Consider the following 19,312-nt stretch of genomic DNA (forward strand, 5'->3'; position numbering starts at 1 on the left):
AGGCCAAGGGAGGCCTTGGGTGCGCTGGGCTGGGTGGGCTGGGCTGGTCTGGGCCAGGGTTGGTGTAGGCGGGTGGGGCCTGCCGTTCAGCATGTGAGCTCGGATAGTGCAGCCATGGCTCCATTTGGTAGCTGTCTCACGTGTCCATTTCCTTTCGTTATTCCCGAAGCGCTAGGGCCCAGGTCCCTGGGTTATCTTTAAAGGATGGCCAGGCATAGCGTGCTTCCCAAATGCTTGTGAATAAACCTCACTTGGGTGAAATGAATGTACTTCCTTCCTGTTTTTGGACGTCCCCTGAGAAAGAACATGTGGAATCAGAGAGACCTCAGTCTCAATGCCAGTAGTGCCACTTCCAAACTGTGTGACTTTGGGCCGTTGTGTTGACTTTGATGGGGACAACAGCTAACATTTATTGCCAAGTCCCTGGCTAAGAACTTTACTACTTTACCCATGTATTCCTCACAAAACTCTGTTGGTTGGGTGCAATTATGCTCCTTATTTTACAGATGGTGGGGTGAGGGCAGGGGGAAGAAGAACTCAAAGAGTTTATGGAGCTTACCCAGAGTCATAAAGCTTGTCTGAGCACCTCCTTCCCCTCCCCAGAGCCCATTCCTGGAGCCACTGTCCTCTACAGAGTAACATCCAGGCAGCCCTGCCTGGGAAGCTGTCCCCACCACAGTGCACAGGGGGAAGGCTCCAGCTCCCCGGACAAGGAACTGTGCTATGGCAGGGACTTCAGATTTTAGGCAGGTGGCTGGTGGGTGCAGTGACCAGGAAAGCCTTTGAGAGAAGCTGACATTTGGAAAGAGCCTTGAAGGACAGAGAAGTGTTGGAAGGCAGGAAATTTGGGTGTGTGGGGGAGGGGCAGGTGGGGACAGCAGGAGGAAAGTTGGGATGGAAGGAAGACCAGGCAGTTCCAGGAGGATCGTGTGGCTGAGAGTGGCCGGACTGTGAGAACCCAGCTTCGAAGGACAGCTAGGGTCATATGTGGGGCGCCTGGCCCTGGGTGTCTGGACCTTGTCTTCTCTGGGTGGCTACTGTCAGCATCCTGTGCACATGCTGGTTTACCCCTCTCCTGGGTCACCTGGGATGCCATCCAGGCCCTGTCTGGCCACTGTGACCAGCCTCCTCTGTGGCTGGGTCCTCTTCCCACAGTCCCCAGCGCTGGCCTGGCCTAGTGGGCTGGAGACTGCTGGGCGCAGACCCCAAGAATAGACAGTCAGGGTCTTTCCAGAATGTCCTTTCTCTGTCCCCTCCAGTTACTTCCCAGGGGAGCCCAGAGCTTGGGCCAAGGCCCACCCCAGCCCCAAGCTTTCAGGGAGCCACACTGAATGATCCGTCCCTGGGTGCGGCTGTGTCCCATCCCCCTTGCCCTGGGGACCAGATTGTCAGAGGCTCAGAGAGTTTTAAGCTATTAATTCTCTTTTCTTGCATGCTTCTGATGCCTTGGTTTAATTTTTTTTTTTTTTTTGTAAAAGAGATAATCACCTAATTTCTTGGTTCTGCCTCACAGACCACCATGAGAGAAGAGAATCCTGGAATCCCACTGACCTCAGGGGGCCTCTGCTCCACACCTCCTAAAGCAGCCCTGAGGCTGGGATCTTAAGCCTTTAAAGTTCCCCTCAGTGATGGGAGCCTCACCGAGGACAACTGTAGTTGTCAAAAAATTCTTCTTAGATTGAATCAAAACCCTACTCCCTGGGATTTCAGTTTATGGACACTAGTTTTATCCTTTGGGACCATGAATTAAATCTAATTCCTAGCCTAAGCATGGTAGCTCACACCTGTAATCTCAGCACTTTGGGAGGCCAACGTGGGAAGATTGCTTGAGGCCAGGAGTTTGAGATCAACCTGGGCAATGTAGCAAGACCCCATCTCTACAGAAGTAAAAATTAGCTGGGCATGGTGGTGCACGCTTGTAGTCCCAGCTACTCAAGAAGCTGAGGCAGGAGGATCTGTTGAGTGCAGGAGTTCAAGGCTACAGTGAGCAGTGATTGTGCCACTGCATTGCAGCCTGGGTGACAGAGCAAGATCTTGTCTCTCCCTTCCCCACAAAATCGAATTCCTCTTTCTCATGATGCCTTTTATATACAATAACAAAAAGAATTGCCTTTCAAGGAGCACCTGCTGTGTGCCAGGTACTTTTCACACATCATCTCCAGTCCCCAGAATGACCATGCCCCATGGGTACCAGTGACGTTGGTGGACACAGGCTGATGCCTCCCACACCCCTTCCCTCCGCCCTACCTGGCAGCCCCTATATGGTTCCAGGGAAGGTGAGGCCATCTCCTGGCTCCAAGGGCTGCAGCAAGTGACCTAGGCCAAGCCAATCAGCACTGTTCTTCCCAGTCTGCAGTGATTGGCTCAGAGGTGGGCACATGACCTTGGTTGGTCCAATCAGAGAGACTCTCAGAACTTTGATGGAACCAAGCTTCTTTGTATAGTAACTTGCAAGGCCCTAGAGCGAAGAGCTGGGGGCAGTTCTTGTGGGATCACGAGGCGAGTCAGCCTCAGGGGAAAGCTGAACCTTACAGAAGGCAAAGAGGAAGGATAGAAAAACTAAGCCCTTAAAACTCTTTGTGAGCTATTGGATCTCACCTGACGGCAGCCCTGCCTCTGAAACCTTCCATTTCATGAGTCAGTTAATATCCCTTATTGCTTAAGTTAACTTGAGTTGGATTTTCTGTCCTCTGCAACCCAAAGCATCCCTGTACTACTGTAAAGGAAACTGAAGCTCAGAGACGCTGATTAACTTGCCCAGGGTCACCCAGCTCTTAAGTGAGTGAGCTAGGATTTGGGCTCAAGGGGGGGATTTGGGAGGGGTTACAGCAATTGTGTTCTCCTCACGCCATCTCTTCTTTGGTCTGAAGGTCCCAGGTGCTCTTAGGACATGATTTTGGCCACCATCCCTCTCCTTTCCTTTGGACACTCTGATTTGCAAGCCCCTCTCTTCGACCACTTTTCGAGCTTTCCTTTCTTTGGTCCCTGTCATCCTTCCCAAATCCACAGTCTCTGGCCGCCTGAGTCATGTCCCCTAAACCTGACACAGTCAGGAGCCCTCCTGCCTCAGGAACCTCCTGTGGCTCCCCAGTGCCTGGGCAGTAAGTCCTCATTAACGTCGTTGCTACATTCTTGGAAACTGTGACTTTAGATAAAAAGACAAGGCATATAATGAAACCAATATTTTGTTCTCATCCTTATTATAATATATTATAATGAAACAACGTTATTTGAGGACCCGCTGTACGTCCTTTTGCTTAAAGTCGCAGTTTCCAAAAACCTATCCGCGACAGCATTAAGTGAGGGCTTCCTGGACAGTCATGCCTGACCTCCTTTGTGTGTGGAAAGCCTCACAAAATCTGAATCCTGCTCATCTTCCCAGCCTCACCTCCCAGTGGCCCCACTGGACTCCTGGCTGTCCCCAAACATGGTTCCTGATTTCACATCTTTGCTCAAGATGTTCCTTCTTGATCTTCCTATGGGAAGCTTGTATTTATCCTTCAGGGCCCGGGTCAAATGCCTCCTCCCCCGGGAAGCCTTTCCTGCCTTGTGGCAGAGGGGATTCTCTGCTCCCATAGCCTCTTGAGCTTCATACCGTTGGTCCTAACGCTTGGGACCCAGCTGCTGTCTTTCTGGTCTGGGACTTCCTGCAGGAGAGGGTCAGCTCTGTTCTCTGTGCAGCTCTTTTCTCACCTGTTGTGGTCACCTACGGCCCATTGCTGCTTGAAGCCTTGAGCACTTGTTGGCTGGGCAGGGCAATCCCTGGAGCCATTTGCAGGGCTGGCACTGACCTGGTGGGAGTGTCCTTTGTGGGGAGTTGGCTGCAATCGGGCGACCTGGCTCCAGACCAGGTGAAATGGGCCAGAATTTCCTCCAGTGGCTGGGGCTGCAGAGGGGGAAGGAAAGGGTGACAAGGGGAAGGCAGAGGCTGGAGCTGAGCCTCATAGGTAAGGAGGAAGGTGTGGTCGGGTCTCACAGGTGGCATCTCCATCACTCAGACCAGAAACCTGAGTCATTCTTGACTCTGTTTTTCTCCCATCCCGCACCTTATGGTAAGGACCCCCTCTTGGCCAAGGGGACCAGAGAAACCTTAAAAACAGAGTCCTAGTTCATGAAGAGAAGGGAAGTCAGATATGCCTCGTTATGTCCCTTCCATTTTGGGGTTTAGGCACAACTAACCAGCATTCATGGTAAAATCGAGATCATAAGACAGACATAATAGGCTCTTTGTGGCAATAAGATACCAAGTTATAAGCAAGACCGAAAGCCATGGCAAGGAAGGGTTAAGTCAACCTGCAGGCCATTGATCTTGCTAAACAGGCCATAGCGTGACTGACTCTGATACAGCATCCTTATTTTTTTATTTTTTGAGATGGAGTCTTGCTCTGTTGCCCAGGCTGGAGTGCAGTGGCATGATCTCAGCTCACTGCAACCTCCGCCTCCCAGGTTCAAGCAATTCTTCTGCCTCAGCCTCCGGAGTAACTGGGATTACAGGCACCCACCACCACACGTGGCTAAATTTTTGTATTTTTCATAGAGACAGGTTTTCACCATGTTGGCCAGGCTGGTTTTGAACTCCTGACTTCAAGTGATTTGCTCACCTTGGCCTCCCAAAATGCCAAGATTGCAGGTGTGAACCATTGTGTCCAGCCTACAGCATCCTTATCTTAACTTAAACATTCCTTTCTGCTAACTCAAACTTTTTAGACAAAGTTTTCTTCCTTTCAGCAATTGTGGATTACAGAATCTCTGAATCCACCTATGACTTGTAAGCCCCCACTTCAAGATATTCTGTCTTTTTGGGCCAAATCAATGTATCACTTCCATGGATTGATTTATCTCTTTTCTTGTAACCCTGGCTTCCCTGAAATGTATAAAACCAAACCGTAATCCGACTGCCTCAGACACACTTTCTCAGGACTCCTTGCGACTGTGTGTCCCCGGGCTGTGGTCATTCATATTGGCTTAGAATAAACCTCTTTAAGATATTTGACAGAGTTTGGTTTTTCTGTTAACACTGTCAGCAAAACTATCTGCTCTACCTTCAAAATATACCCCAAACATAGGTAAGCCCAGATTCCTGCAACAGCCTCCTAATTGCCCTCTCTGCCTCTATCCTTGCCCTCCGAGTCAGGAGTGGTCCTTTAAAACTCTGAAATGGTTCATGTTCGTTCTTTACTCCATACCCTCCAGAGCTCTCCAGCTCACTGGACAGAAGATCCAAAGTCCTGATGTGTGTGTCAGACCCACAGGCTCCCCTCTATCTCTGTGACCTCTCTGCAGCCTCCTCTTGCCTCCTACACCCCTCTGCAGCCACACTGGCCTCCTCACCATCCCCTGAACATGCCATGATTTCTGCCCCAGGGCTTTTGCACTGGCTGTTCTCGCTTCATGAAATGCTCTTCTCCATATAGGCACGTGGCTCGCTCCCTCATTTATTTCTCTTCCTGCTTAACTCTTTTCCTTAACACTTACCACTGTCTAACTCATTATATGGTTCACTTCTTTGTCTTTGTCTCTCCCAATATACTGTAAACTCCGTGAAGGCAGCAAATTTTGTCCATTTTGTTTGCAGATGTGTCTCAAGAACCTAGAAAAGCACTTGGCACAGAATGGTGCTCAGTAGGCGCTGTTTGAAAGAAAGAAAGAAAGAATGAGTGAATGAATGAGTGAAACAGAACTTTAATGGATCATGAGGTCAGAAGCCAAGAGAACTTGCAGCAGGCCAGGAAATAGGGAAGGTAATGGACAGAGTGAGTCTGTGAGCAAGGAGAGGGTGTTGGTGGCCAACACCTCATTCACTCATTCATTCATTTACTCTCATTCACTTATTCATTCACTTAGCACATGGCTATTGAGCACTATTAAGGGTCAGGCCCTGTGTGGCACTGAGGGTATGCACCCAGGAGCATAGTCCCCGTTCCCAAGCAGCTCACATTCTAGTGGAGGACTCAGGACACCAGGCAGATGCTCACAACACCATGCGATCCTCTGTGATGGGGTGGCTCATGGTGCCACAGAGACACCCAGAAAAGGCTTCTTGCCTTGGGAGGTGGAGGAAGGCTCCCTGAGCATTCAGGCCTCAAGTAGAGACCTGAAGAACGAATCACTGTGAGCCAAGCAAGGGAGGTGTCACCAGGAGTGCACCAGACAGAGGAGCAGCCTGGGCAAGGACCCAGGGCAGGGAGACTGGGAAGGTCAGAAAAAAAAAGAGTGGGGGCTAGTGGAGCTGGAGCTGGAGAGAAAGTGGGTGAGCTTGGGGAGGGGAAGACAGGGAGACAGGGAGAGGCGGGCAGGGGCAAATAGAGGGAGAGTGGGGAGACAGAAAGGAGAGAGGGAGGGAGTTGGAGGGGGAAGCAGAAAAGGGAGAGAGGGATATAGAAGGGAAGAGGGAGAGAACAGAGGAAAAATAGAGAGGGAAGGAGAGGGGGAGAGAGAGAGGAGAGAGGAGGAGAGAGATGAGAGAGAAGAAGGGAAGGAGGACAAAGGAGAGAGAGAAAAGGGAAGGAGAGTGCATTAGTCTGTTTTCACACTGCCATAAGGACATACCTGAGACTGGGTAATTTATAAAGAAAAGAGGTTTAATAGACTCACAGTTCCACAAGGGAGGGGAGGCCTCACAATCATGGTGGAAGGTGAAGGAGGAGCAAAGGCACGTCTTACATGGTGGCAGGCAAGACAGCCTGTGCAGGGGAACTGCCCTTTATAAAACCATCAGATCTTGTGAGACTTATTCACTATCTTGAGAACAGCATGGGGAAAACCTGCCCCTGTGATTCACTTACTTCCCACTGGGTCCTTCCCATGGCACTTGGGGATTATGGGGGCTATAATTCAAGATGAGATTTGGGTGGGGACACAGCCAAACCGTATCAGAGAGGAAGGGAGAAACTGAGAGGAAAGAAGAGAAGAAGGGAGGAAGTGGGGTAGGGAGAGAGAGAGAGAGAGAGAGAGACTGTTGGGCTGTGCAGCTCGGGTTGGGGGCCCTCACCCCTCTGTGCTGCCCTTCCCTTCTGTGTGATGGGGTATGATGCCAGCACTGCCCTCCCAGGGCTGCTGGGAAGCTCGAAGCAGGGATGCCTGGCATGTGCACAGGTGCTCCCCCGCTGTTAGCTGCGCTGATTCTAAGGAATTTGGATTTTCTCCTAGGGTAGAACCTTGAAGGGGTTTTGGAGAGAGGAGATGGCAATGTGGGGAATGGGCTCAAGGGGTCTGAGGGAGGAGGCACGGAGACCCCTTGGAGTCTGCCACTGGGCCCAGGTGAGTGAGGATGGTGGCCTGGCACTGGCCAGTGGTGGCTGTGGTGCTGGGGCCACATCGGTGGTCTTGGTGACTGGCTGGCCGTGGGAGTGAGACGGGGTGGGCACACCCTGGTTTGGGCAGCGGTTAGCTGAAAAGGCTGTTGGGTGGCTGTGTTTGTACCACCCAAGAGTGAGAAGGGACAACCCGAAGTCATTCCCACCATGCCCCTGCCTCAGGGCAGGCCTAGGACCCAGCCTAGTGGCCAGTGCTGGTCTGGTTTATAAAGGTCTCTGTGAGTTTATTCTTGCATGGCTACAAAGAAATACCTGAGACTGGGTACTTTATAAAGAAAAGAAGTTTAATTGGTTCACAGTTCTGCAGGCTGAACAGGAAGCATAGCAGCTTCTGCTTCTGGAGAGCCCTCAGAAAGCTTCCAATCATGGAGGAAGGCAAAGGAGGAGCAAGGCTTCTCATAGGGTGGGAGAAGGACGAGAGAGAGAGAGTGGGGAGGTGACACACACTTTTAAATAACCAGATCTCGTGAGAACTCACCCACTATCGTGAGGACAGCACCAAGAGGATGGCACTAAATCATTCATGAGAAATCCACCCCCATGATCCAGTCACCTCCCACCAGGCCCCACTTCCAACACTGAGGATTGCAATTTGACATGAGATTTGGGAGGGGACACAGATCCAAACCATATCTGTCTCCCCAGGCAGGCCCATGAACACTGGATGGAGAAACCTGGCAGAAGCTTGTAGACACTCTGAGAATTTGGGACCACCTGGGCAGATGCCCATCCAGGCCCACTCCATAACCAGAAGCAACCACTCTTACTCATCCTCAGGGACAGGAGATAAGGCCCATTTTTCCTGGGCTTCAACTCTCCCACCCTGGGCTTCCCCAGGAGACCCTCAGACCCACTGCCATCTGTGAGGTGTGTGGGGTGGGTAAGAGGAGGGGCCAGGGCACTGCCTTCCCCTTCTACAGGGAAGTGGGAAATGCAAGTTTTCCATACAATAATGGACAGGCCCATCTGCTTCCAGTTAGCAGCTCTGGGTGAGCCTAATTGGCAGATCAAACCATTTGATGTTCCATGTTAGATAAGTAGTTAGAGCAGCCCCAGTGGAGTCTGACACTTTTTGGATGGAGCCCAAGCCCTACATCCTACCACCGCAGGGCCTGGGGTGCTAATGTGAACCAGACCCTCGTGCACAGAAGCGGGAGGATATTCACAAGTGTCAAGAAGCTTTGAAGTGCCTGGGCAGATGCAGCCCTGCCTTCTTCCCCCTGGGCCGATGAAGAGGGGCGCGGGGGCTCCTGAAACTTAAGCTTGAACATTGAGGAGGAGGGAAGAGGCCTCGGAGGGTGGCTTCCTGACACCAGCTGTGGTTGGGGACACCCAGGAGCCCTCAGGTCCAGCCAAGGCAAAGAGAAGTGATGGTGGAGAAGTATTGAGCACAAAGTGGAAAGACCTCAGTACTTACTTCCCATACGACCTGCAGCGGGTCACACCACATGAAAGAATTGATGCTACGTGGCTTTGGGCAAGTGACTTCATCTCTTAGAGACTCAGCTTTCCCACGTGTGAAATGGGGGAAAATAATCCTGCCTCACTCAAGGTGGATAGATTTGGTTTAGATCCCTGATTTGCTACTTACTGTTTTGGACAAAATTTTTTTTTTTTTTTGAGACAGGGTCTGGTTCTGTTAAGCATGCTGGAGTGCAGTGGTATGATCATGGCTCATTGCAGTCTCAGCCTCCTAGCTCAAGCGATCCTCCCACCTCAGCCTCCCAAGTAGCTGGGACCATAGGTGCACGACACCATGACTGACTAATTATTGGATTTTTTTTTTAATAGAGATAGGGTTTTGCCACATTGCCCAGGCTAGGACAGAATACTTAACCTGTCGGTTAAGCAATTCATCTGTTACTAACCTTACCTGTAAAACAGGGTTAATACTTGGGTTGTCATAAGGATTAAGTGAGATAATACATGTCAAGTCCTCAATACTGTGCCTGGCCCAAGCACACACTAGATGGGTGCTAGCTATTGTATTAGTCAGTGTTTGATGAGTTGTGCTGTTGTGACAAACATCCCCTGAATCTCAATGGTTTACAGGAACAAAGATGGATTTCTCTCTTGTGTTACATAGCCACTGTGGGCTGGCTGTGGCTTTCTTCCTTGTGTCTTCTTTCCTGGGTCTGGGCTGAAGGAGCAGGCCTGTCTGAAATGTGCTATAGTCAGAGCAGAGGGAACAGAGTCACAGCAAAAGCTCACCTTGACTCTTAAAGCTTCTGCAGGGGGTGGCATATGTACCCATGCTCACATCTCACTGGCCAAAGCAAGTTACTTGATCTTAAGCCCAGTGTTGATGGGTGAGGGAGTTAAGTCCTCTCACAGGGAGGGCCCCCCGATGTGTGGAGGGTTCTGATGAACACAGGGGCCCACAGACAGGGAGGGTTATTATTCGAATGTTTAGTCAAGAGTTTGATTTGGATTGTGGCACAATGATGAGTTTCTCAAATGTTGTCATTAATGTCCCCACACTCGTTTGTGCTCTTTCTCCCTTCAGGCTCTGGTTTCCCAGGAGCTCAGGGCCCTCCCCGAGCCTGTCCGATCCCTGCTGCTGTAAGGAAAAGGCTCGCGTAGAATAATTCATAAAAGGTGAGTTAGGAGCCCTCAGGAGGAAACCTGGACACCACGCTTGACACACCAGCCTGGAAGGAGGAGAAATTTGCCAAGGTGGCTTTCCCAGTACCTGTGAGGGAGGCTGCCTGGATTGCTTACCCCAGACCCCTGGCCCAGGGCTGAGCCATCAACAGAGGCTCACTCTTTGACTGTGCTCTGAGCCATGTCTGCCCAAGCAGACATTCAGGAGTCGCCTCAAGACCTGCCTTTCTGGGGGTTCCTCAAGTGGACTTGTGGTCTGTAGCTCCTCTCCTAGTGACCTGGACACACAGGCTCCCGGGGAGGGGACATGTTTGCTGAACTCTGGGTTCTGGGCTGCACCATTCTCAGTCCTTTCTCCCAGCCCTCGGGGTTGCCGCCTGGTTGTGGTGCCAGCAGGTCCTTTGAACACAAGTTACAAAGCCCCTGAGAATGGGTGTGCCTCCCACCTTGCCCAAAACATCTCAAAGCCCAAGGAGGACCATGTGCATGGCTTTCTTATGATGACAAACTGAAGGTGTTTTACAAAGATAAAGAACAACCACTGCAATGGCAATGGGTGCCATTTATTGGGCGTTTCCTATGAAACAGGTACAGTGTTTAGCATTTTGCACACATCATCCCATTTAATCTTCCTAGCCACCCACTTGGGCATTGCTATTATCCCCATTTTCTAGATGGGAAAACTGAAGTGCAGGGGAGTTAAGTAAGTTGTCCTGGGCCATTCATTCAGTCATGGTTGGAGTTGAGACTGGGACTCAAGTCTGTCTGACTCTAAAGTGAAAATGGAAGTGGCTCTTCTAGTGGTTAAGGTGGGGATAGCACAGTGGCCTTTGTAACAATGCTGTGATAACATGGAATGTAACAGCAGTATCAATGACAACAGCCACCATTGAGACAGCTCTAAGTTCAGACAACAGGGTGGGAAGGTGTGAAGGAGGGCAAAGCTTGTATGTTAACACATTTCCTTCCTGTCATATGTAGATCTTGTGTTTAATCCTTATGACAACCTTCCAAGGTATAAAAAATTACGTTATTATGAAGCGACATATTTTCTGAAGAGGAGACTGAAGCCCAGAAATGTACAGTGCTGTGTCCAAGATCATAGAGCATATAGATGGCACAGCCAGGATTGGAACCTGGAGTGGTCACTTGGTGTTGGTGACAGTGGACAAGTGGTCATATGGTTGGCAGGATAGTGATGTAGGTCTGCAGTCCCCAACCTTTTTGGCACCAGGGACTCGTTTCATGGAAGACAATTTTTCCATGGACCAGAGTGGTGGGATAGTTTTGGGATGATTCAAGCACATTACATTTATTGTGCACTTTATTTCTGCTATTATTACATTGTAATATGTAATGAAATAATTATACAACTCACCATAATGTAGAATCAGTGGGAGTCTTGAGCTTGTTTTCCTGCAACTGGACAGTCCCATCTGGGGGTGATGGGAGACAGTGACAGATCATCAGGCATTAGATTTTCATAGTGAGCATACAACTTAGATCCCTCACATGCACAGTTCTCAATAGGGTTCGTGCTCCTATGAGAATCGAATGCTGCTGCTGATCTGACAGGAGGCAGAGCTCAGATGGTGACGATAGTGATGGGGAGTGGCTGTAAATACATATGAAGCCTCTCTCGATGGCTCACTTGCCACTCACCTCCTGCTGTACAGCCTGGTTTCTAACACGCCACAGACCGATACTGGGGACTGGGGACCCGTGATGGAGCTCACGGCTGTCCAACTGGGGTAAAGGAGGGTTGACTGAAACAGAGATTCCCCCAATGTGTAAGCACAGCAGAAGTTATTTCTCTGCTATGTAACAGTCTGGAGGTGGCAGGTGTGTAGTTGAGAACTGGTAAGCAACTGCCACCCTCTACACTTAGCATCCATCTCTGGATCCAAGGTGGCTGTTCCAGCTCCCGTCACCACATCTGCAGCCCAACTAGTGGGAGGGAGAGTGGGAAGAGGGGTACATGGCTATTTCTTTTCAGGCACGACTTGGAAGTGGCAGACATAATTTGCTCTCATATGTCCTTGGTCAGAATTCAGCCACTTGGCCACATCTTGCTACAAGGGAAGATGGGAATGTGGTATTTAGTGGGCATTGGGGGTGAACATTGTGATGCTCCACTCCAATACCCTTTGGGACTGAAGGACATCTTTTTCCAGCTGCTGGGAGGGCTGCTGGCTGACAGTCCTCAACCCTTTCCAGAAATGGCTCTTGGCCGGAGAGAGCTGCCCTACCCAAGGTTATGCTCCCTACCTGGGGGTAGCCTGCACACAGTGGCTTGATGGCATGGGAGTGTCACAACCTGCACAATTCTGAAGGGCCACCCGGTCTTCACAGGTCCTTGCGGGGTCAGCCAAGGCCTTATCTGAGACGGCATGAAGCCAGCATGTCCCTTTGTCCAATTCCATTTCTTTTCCTGCTCCTACACGTGTGTTGACCCCAAGGGCGTCCCCCGGCCCATCTGCCTGCTGATCTCCATCTCAGGGTCTGCTTGCAGGGCAAGCCAACCTGCAACAGCATTCCTATGCCCAGATAAGCTTGGGAGCTCTGAAGGCAGCAGGGTACAGTGACTGCTGATGGGCAAGAGCAGTCTCTGCTTCAGTCGTGGTGGTGGTCACTGGGGGATGTGAGAGAGTCCATAGCTGTGGGGAAGGTGCTGTTGAGGCTGGTTGTCATGGTGATGGTGGCCATGGCTGTGCTAGAGAGTGGGATGCTGTGGTGGTGTAATGGTGATGTTCATTCAACTGGGCTATGCTTACCTGCCTGCTGGACTCCACCCACTCCTGGCCTGCTCTTCACCTCATGAACGGGCTCCTGTAGGGGCTGTACTCTTTCCCTCTTTGACATTCCATCCGAACAGCTGCCAGCTGCCTTCTCACTCCTTAGACTCCCTAGTCCCTCCTTCTCCTAGCCAGCCTGTTGGCTGCCCTGGATAGACTCGTGTCTGCTGCCTCTACTCCCCAGTCCTAACTCAACCCCATCTCCTGCCATTCCAGCTCCATGTCCCTGACGACCGATAGCCATTTGGCTCTCCCTGGGGCAGATGCCCAGCCCATGCACAGTCTATCTGGGAAGCTTTCTGGCTTCAGTGTTAGCTACAGGGGGTCCTCTTTGTTCTCCAGTGCAACCCAAACTAGATCTGGCTCAGTGACGGTGGTGATGAGGGTGAAGAGGTGTTGATAGTATTGATGGTGTTAGTGGTGATGATGATGGTGATGGTGTTAGAGATCCTGATGATATTGGTAGTGATGGTGATGGTGGTGGTGGTGGTAGAGTGTTGGAATTGGTGTTGATAGATGATGATGGTGTTGCTGCTGTTTGTATTGAGGTGGTGATAGTGGCGGTGGTTATCATGTTGGAGATGGTGATGGTGGTGGTGATAATGATGTTGGTAGTGTTGATGGTAGTGGTAGTAGTGGTGTTGGTGATGGTGGTGGTGATAATGACGGTGGTAGTGGTGATGTTGGTCATGGCGATGGTGATGTGGTGGTGGTGGTAGAGTGTTGGTAGTGATGATGGTGTTGTTGTTTGTATTGAGGTGGTGATAGCGGTAGTGGTTATCATGTTGGAGATGGTGATGGTGGTGGTGATAATGATGTTGGTAGTGTTGATGGTAGTGGTAGTAGTGGTGTTGGTGATGGTGGTGGTGATAATGACGGTAGTAGTGGTGATGTTGGTCATGGCGATGGTGATGTGGTGGTGGTGGTAGAGTGTTGGTATTGGTGTTGGTAGTGATGATGGTGTTGTTGTTTGTATTGAGGTGGTGATAGCGGTGGTGGTTATCATGTTGGAGATGGTGATGGTGGTGTGATAATGATGGTGGTAGTGTTGATGGTAGTGGTAGTAGTGGTGTTGGTGATGGTGGTAATGATGGTGGTAGTGATGATGTTGGTAATGGTGATGGTGATGGTGGTAGTGGTGATGTTGGTAATTGTGATGGTGATGGTGGTGGTGGTGATGTTGACAAAGATACTAATGCTGACCCTTTCCTTTCTTGCTGGATGCCTTCATTAAGCCTCCAGTTAGGGGCCAAAGGCTAAGGCTTCTTCTTTTGTCCTTTCTTATGCTGGCAACATACGGACTCTGCTCCTTGTCAGATTTGGGTCATTAGGGGATTCACCCACATTCTGGCTGGGCAGAGCAGCCTGTGGGATGGAGTGAAGTGGGGATGAAGTTTGGAGGCCAAGGCCCCTCACCATCACCCCCTTCTCTAGAAAAGATTGTGCAGGCCTGACCAAGCCCCTGTGTCCTTGTCACCCAGTCCTGAGGGGCAAGTTTGGGCTTGTGGTACGAGACAGCACTGGACAGGGAGTCAGGAGACTGTGCCTGTGTTCTGACTCCCTGAGTGTCAAGTCCCTTTGCTTCTTGGTGTCTCAGTTTCCCCACTTGCATAATGAAGAGGCTGGACAAGGGCTGAGGATTTAAGCTGTTTCTCCCAGTGGCACAAGCACTGCTGTGGGGCAAGAGTGAAGTGGACAAACCATGCCAGGCCCCCTGAGCAGCCTTGCCAGGCATCACCATCAGCTTGTCTGATGGGTTCTCTGACCTATGTAGTCTGATCACTGGGTATTGCATGAAAAAGCATGGATGGTCAAGTGTGGTAGGTTCCATTACAGCTAAGCGTGGCTCACAGGCTTCTCCCGTGTGTGTGTGTGTGTGTATGAGTGTGTGTGTGTGTGTCTACCTTCAAAAACATTTCACAGATCTGACCACTTTGCACCTCTTCCACCCTGACAGCCTTAGCCTGACTCTCCAGCTCATCACCCCTGGGTGCTAGGCAGCTCCTCAGTAGCCCCCATGCTTCTGTCCTTGGCCCTGTAAAATCTATTAACCACTTATATGGTTTGGATCTGTGTCCCCACCCAAATCTTATGTCAAATTGTAATCCCCAGTGTTGGAGGAGGGGCCTGGTGGGAGATGGTTGGGTCATGGGGGTGGAGTTCTTATGAGTGGTTTAGCACCATCTCCCCTTGGTACTGCATAGTGAGTGAGTTCTCACAAGATCTGATTGTTTAAAAGTATGTAGCACCTCCTCCATCTCTCTCTTTTGCTCCTACTCCAGCCATGTAAGACAAGGCTGTTTCCCCTTCACCTTCTGCCATGATTGTAAGTTTCCTGAGGCCTCCCCAGAAGCTGAGCAGAAGCCTCCATACTTCTTGTACAGCCTGCAGAAATGTAAGCCAATTAAACCTCTTTTCTTTGTAAATTACCCAGTCTTAGGCATTTCTTTATAGCTGTGTGAGAACAAACTAATACGAAACTTAATCTGCAATGCAAAAGTATTAAACGGATGAATACAACCACACAACTTTCAAAGTGCCCTTTAAAACCCAAGTCTGATTTTGCTACCTCTCTGCTCAAAATGGCTTCCCATTTCATCTGGGTAAAAGCCAGATTTGTCACAGGCCCTACCTGATCTCCAGGTAACCTCCTTGATCTCATCTACTTTCCCCTCTGTTCCAGCGGCACTGGCCTCCTTGCTGTTTCTCAGACACATGAACCATGGGCCTGCCTCAGGGCCTTTGAACAGGCCATTTCCTCTGCTAGAAGCACACTCACTTGGCTGGTTCCTCCACCTCCTTCAGGCCTCTGCTCAGCCATTCCCTTCTCAGTGACACCTTCCTGAGGCCCCCTGTGCATATCGTCACCCTCATTCCCTATCCTCCCTCCATACTCCACTTTACACCACAGCCCATGTCACCATCTGGCAGGATACATGTTTGCTAGCTCATTGTGTTTATCTGTCCCCTATGCCCCTGCCAATAGAGGGCAGTTTTGTCTGTTTTATTCTCTGCTGTACCCTCAGCACTTGGGACAGAGCTTGGCATATAGTAGGTGCTCACTAAATACTTGTTCAATGAACTTCTGTGTTTTTTGTACCCCTGTTGCAGTCGGGCACTGATACTGCTGAACAAATTCAAGGACACAAACTCTTCCTGTCCTGTATGTAGTGGTGAGGAGCAGTGGGGAGGGCCTTGGACTTGAAGCTGGTGTCCAGGGTGTATCCTGCTGCAGCCACTTGGGGTGTTGTTATGTTGGGTAAGCTACTGCCCCTCCCTGGGCTTATCCTAGCTGTAAATGAGATAAGAATAATCCATCACTGCAGGGAGATGTCTCCAGGCTACTTAACACACAGTAGCTACTATGATCATGTGTCTTAGCTTCAGATGCTATAACAAAATATTATAAACTGAGTGGGTTATAAACAACAGGCCTTTATTTCTCACAGTTCTGGAGGCTGGAAGTCTGAGTTCAGGGTGCAAGCATAGTTGGGTCCTGGTGAGGGCCCTCCTCTGGTTGCAGATTGCTGACTTGTTGTATCCTAACATGGTGGAAAGAGGGTGAGAGAACGCTGTGGGGTCCCTTTTAGCAGGGCACGAATCCCAGCCGGGCTTGGTGGCTCATGCCTGTAATCCCAGCACTTTGGGAGGCTGAGGCAGGCAGATCACCTGAGGTCAGAAGTTTGAGACCAACCTGACCAACATGGAGAAACCCTGTCTCTACTAAAAATACAAAATTAGCCAGGTGTGGTGGCATGTGCCTGTAATCCCAGCTACTCAGGAGTCTGAGGCAGGAGAATTGCTTGAACCTGGGAGGTGGAGGTTGCGGTGAGCCGAGATTGTGCCATTGCACTCCAGCCTGGGCAACAAGAGCAAAACACTGTCTCAAAAAAAAAAAAAAGAAAAGAAAAGAAAAAAAAAAAAAAGGGCCGGGCGTGGTGGCTCACACCTGTAATCCCAGCACTTTGGGAGGCCGACGTGAGCAGATCACGAGGTCAGGAGATGGAGAACATCCTGACTAACATGGTGAAACCCTGTCTCTACTAAAAATACAAAAAGTTAGCTGGGCATGGTGGTGGGCGCCTGTAGTCCCAGCTAATCGGGAGGCTGAGGGAGGAGAATGGCGTGAACCTGGGAGGCGGAGCTTGCAGTGAGCCAAGATTGCACCACTGCACTCCAGCCTGGGTGACAGAGCGATACTCAGTCTCAAAAAAAAAAAAAAAAAAAAAAAAAAGAAGGGCACTAATCCCATTTGTAAGGGCTCCCTTCTTATGACCTAATCACCCCCAAAGACGCTGACTCTCAATACCATCACATTAGGGATTAGTATTTTAACAGATGCATTTTTGGGGGACATAAACATTCAGTCCATAGCATCATGACTACTATTATTGTGAATTCTTAACCCCAACGGTCCATGATATGTATGCATTAACAAAAGGGAGGCAGGAATAGGGGTTGGCCTAGAGTTGAACTTAGGAAACTGGTAGAGTCCCCAGGTCTCCTCTGCCTCCAGGCTCCCTAGATCCTCTTGATCTAAGAGGGGGAGCTTCTCAGACTCTTTAAGGGCTTATCTCAGCCACTTTTGCCAGGGATGTGAAAAGACGGCCCCTCCTCCGCTGGAAAGAGTAATTCTTAACCCAAGGGAAGGAAGGAGCCAGCCACGCGAGAGGCAAGAGCTCTGGATTGGGAACCAGAAGACTTGGATCGATTCTTAGCCAGGCTGTTGGCTCCAGCGACCTTGGGCCCATCACCCCTCCTCCCTGGGCCTCAGTCTCCCCATCTGGACCAGGTCATCTCTAAGCTAAGGCTGCTTCCCATCTGCATTCAGTCCAGCACAGCAGGACCTCAGCACCTCCCCATCCACCTGTGGCCTGGCCTTCCTCATCCCTCGTTCCGTTTGCTGTTTCTTGCCTCGGCCTCCCTATCTCTGTCCACAGCCCTTCTCACAGGGCGTCAGGTATGTGTACCTCGGTGTGGCTGAGAACAGGATTCCTGCAGCGGGCCTTCCTGTCCAGGGCAAGGCCTGGTGTGGGCAGGGGACCTGCGTCTCCCACCACCTCACCCCAGCCTGCCTGCCTCCTGGGCAGCTCCCCTAAATCAGTGCCCTGCCTGTCAAAACATGGAACACAGTCAAGATATGAACCAAAATGAGGAGCTGGAGAACAAGAACTCTATGAAATCGCTATGATCCTCTTCCCTGGGCCAACCAATGGACCCCGTCACTCCCTGCCTCTGGGCCTGTTTCCCCATCCACGCAAGGAGAGTGGTCCCTAACTTGGGCACAAATTTTCCCGGTGGTTCTGAAGACCAGCCTCATTCTAGTTCACTGGACTGGGGATGTCCCTGTGGCCCAGCTTGTTGTCAGGATAGCGGCCACAGCCCAGGTCCTTCTGGAAAGCTGATCTGAGAGCCAGGTGTGCGCTCTCTGCAGGGCACTTCCAGAAGCTGACAGCAGATGGTGCTGTTGGCCCCATTCCTGTGCAAAGGGAGGCCGAGCCGCTGCCAGGGGCTCCGTGCTTGGAAGTGCTGGGCAGGGCTTGAAGTCCCGTCTCTTCCAGGCCCAAGGCTGGACGCTTGGGTAGACACACACACACAAAAACACACGATGCAGAGACACGGAGGTGCATGCGTGCAGGCTGTTCCCGTCTATCCAGAGTGTGGTGCTAAATGCCAGCCCCGACTGTTAACTCACCCAGTGTGTGTTTCTGTGTCACCTCTACGACACGGGGTCTGCCAGGCTGCAGGTGTGGGAGAGAGGCAAGGGCCGAAAGCAGGGCGGTTTGTGTGGGTGAATGCAGGCACACAGGTGCTAGTGTCTGTGGTTCGTGTGTACGCAGTGCCCACGGAGACCCGTGTGTGCACGCGGGTGTGCGAGGGGGTGCGTGTTAAGCACCCCAACGCCGTGTCCCTCTGGGCGACTACTTGGCTGTGTGTGGGGAGATGTGTGCGTCTATGACTGTGCATACAGGCATCTGTGCTTGCGTGCACACGTGTGTTTGGTACGTGCGTGTGCTTGTGTGGTAATCACAACCTTTTGGCTGGGCTGATGGGACAGGAAGCAGGAGAAATGATGAATGGTTTGAGTAGTAGGGAGGGTGTGAGTAGACAGGCTGGAAAGACCAACCAACCTCTTTGTTAGGAGGGTGAAGGCTGAAGCAGGTGGACCCGGTGCGCAGAGACCCTGGCCCGGATCGGGGAGGGGCGCGCCAGTCCTCACGAGCTGCGGGGAGATGGCACTGCCACTCTCATCACGGGTTAAATGAGTGTCCTCGGCACCAGGCACTTGCTGGGCCCTTTCCACTCACACACACTCTCGTCTAACAACCCTTGACGTCTCCACAGTACAGAGGAGGAAACTGAGGCTGGGGGAGGTAGAGGAACTTGCCTGTGGTCAGTCAGCGAGGAGGTGGCGGAGCTGGGTGTTGAACCTAAGTCCAGCCCCAGGCCCTGTCAGCAAATCACCTTTGCCTCAAGCCAACCTGGCAGGAGGGAGAGACGTGGTGCTGGTGATCACCGGTGGGGAGAGGCAGGGGAGAGTGGCAAGGATGAGAGGAGGGAAGGGAGCCCGTGACTCCTGGGGCAGTGGAAAATCCC

The sequence above is a fragment of the Pan paniscus genome, chromosome 1 (assembly GCF_029289425.2).
Source record: "Pan paniscus chromosome 1, NHGRI_mPanPan1-v2.0_pri, whole genome shotgun sequence".
Taxonomy (NCBI): Eukaryota; Metazoa; Chordata; class Mammalia; order Primates; family Hominidae; genus Pan; species Pan paniscus.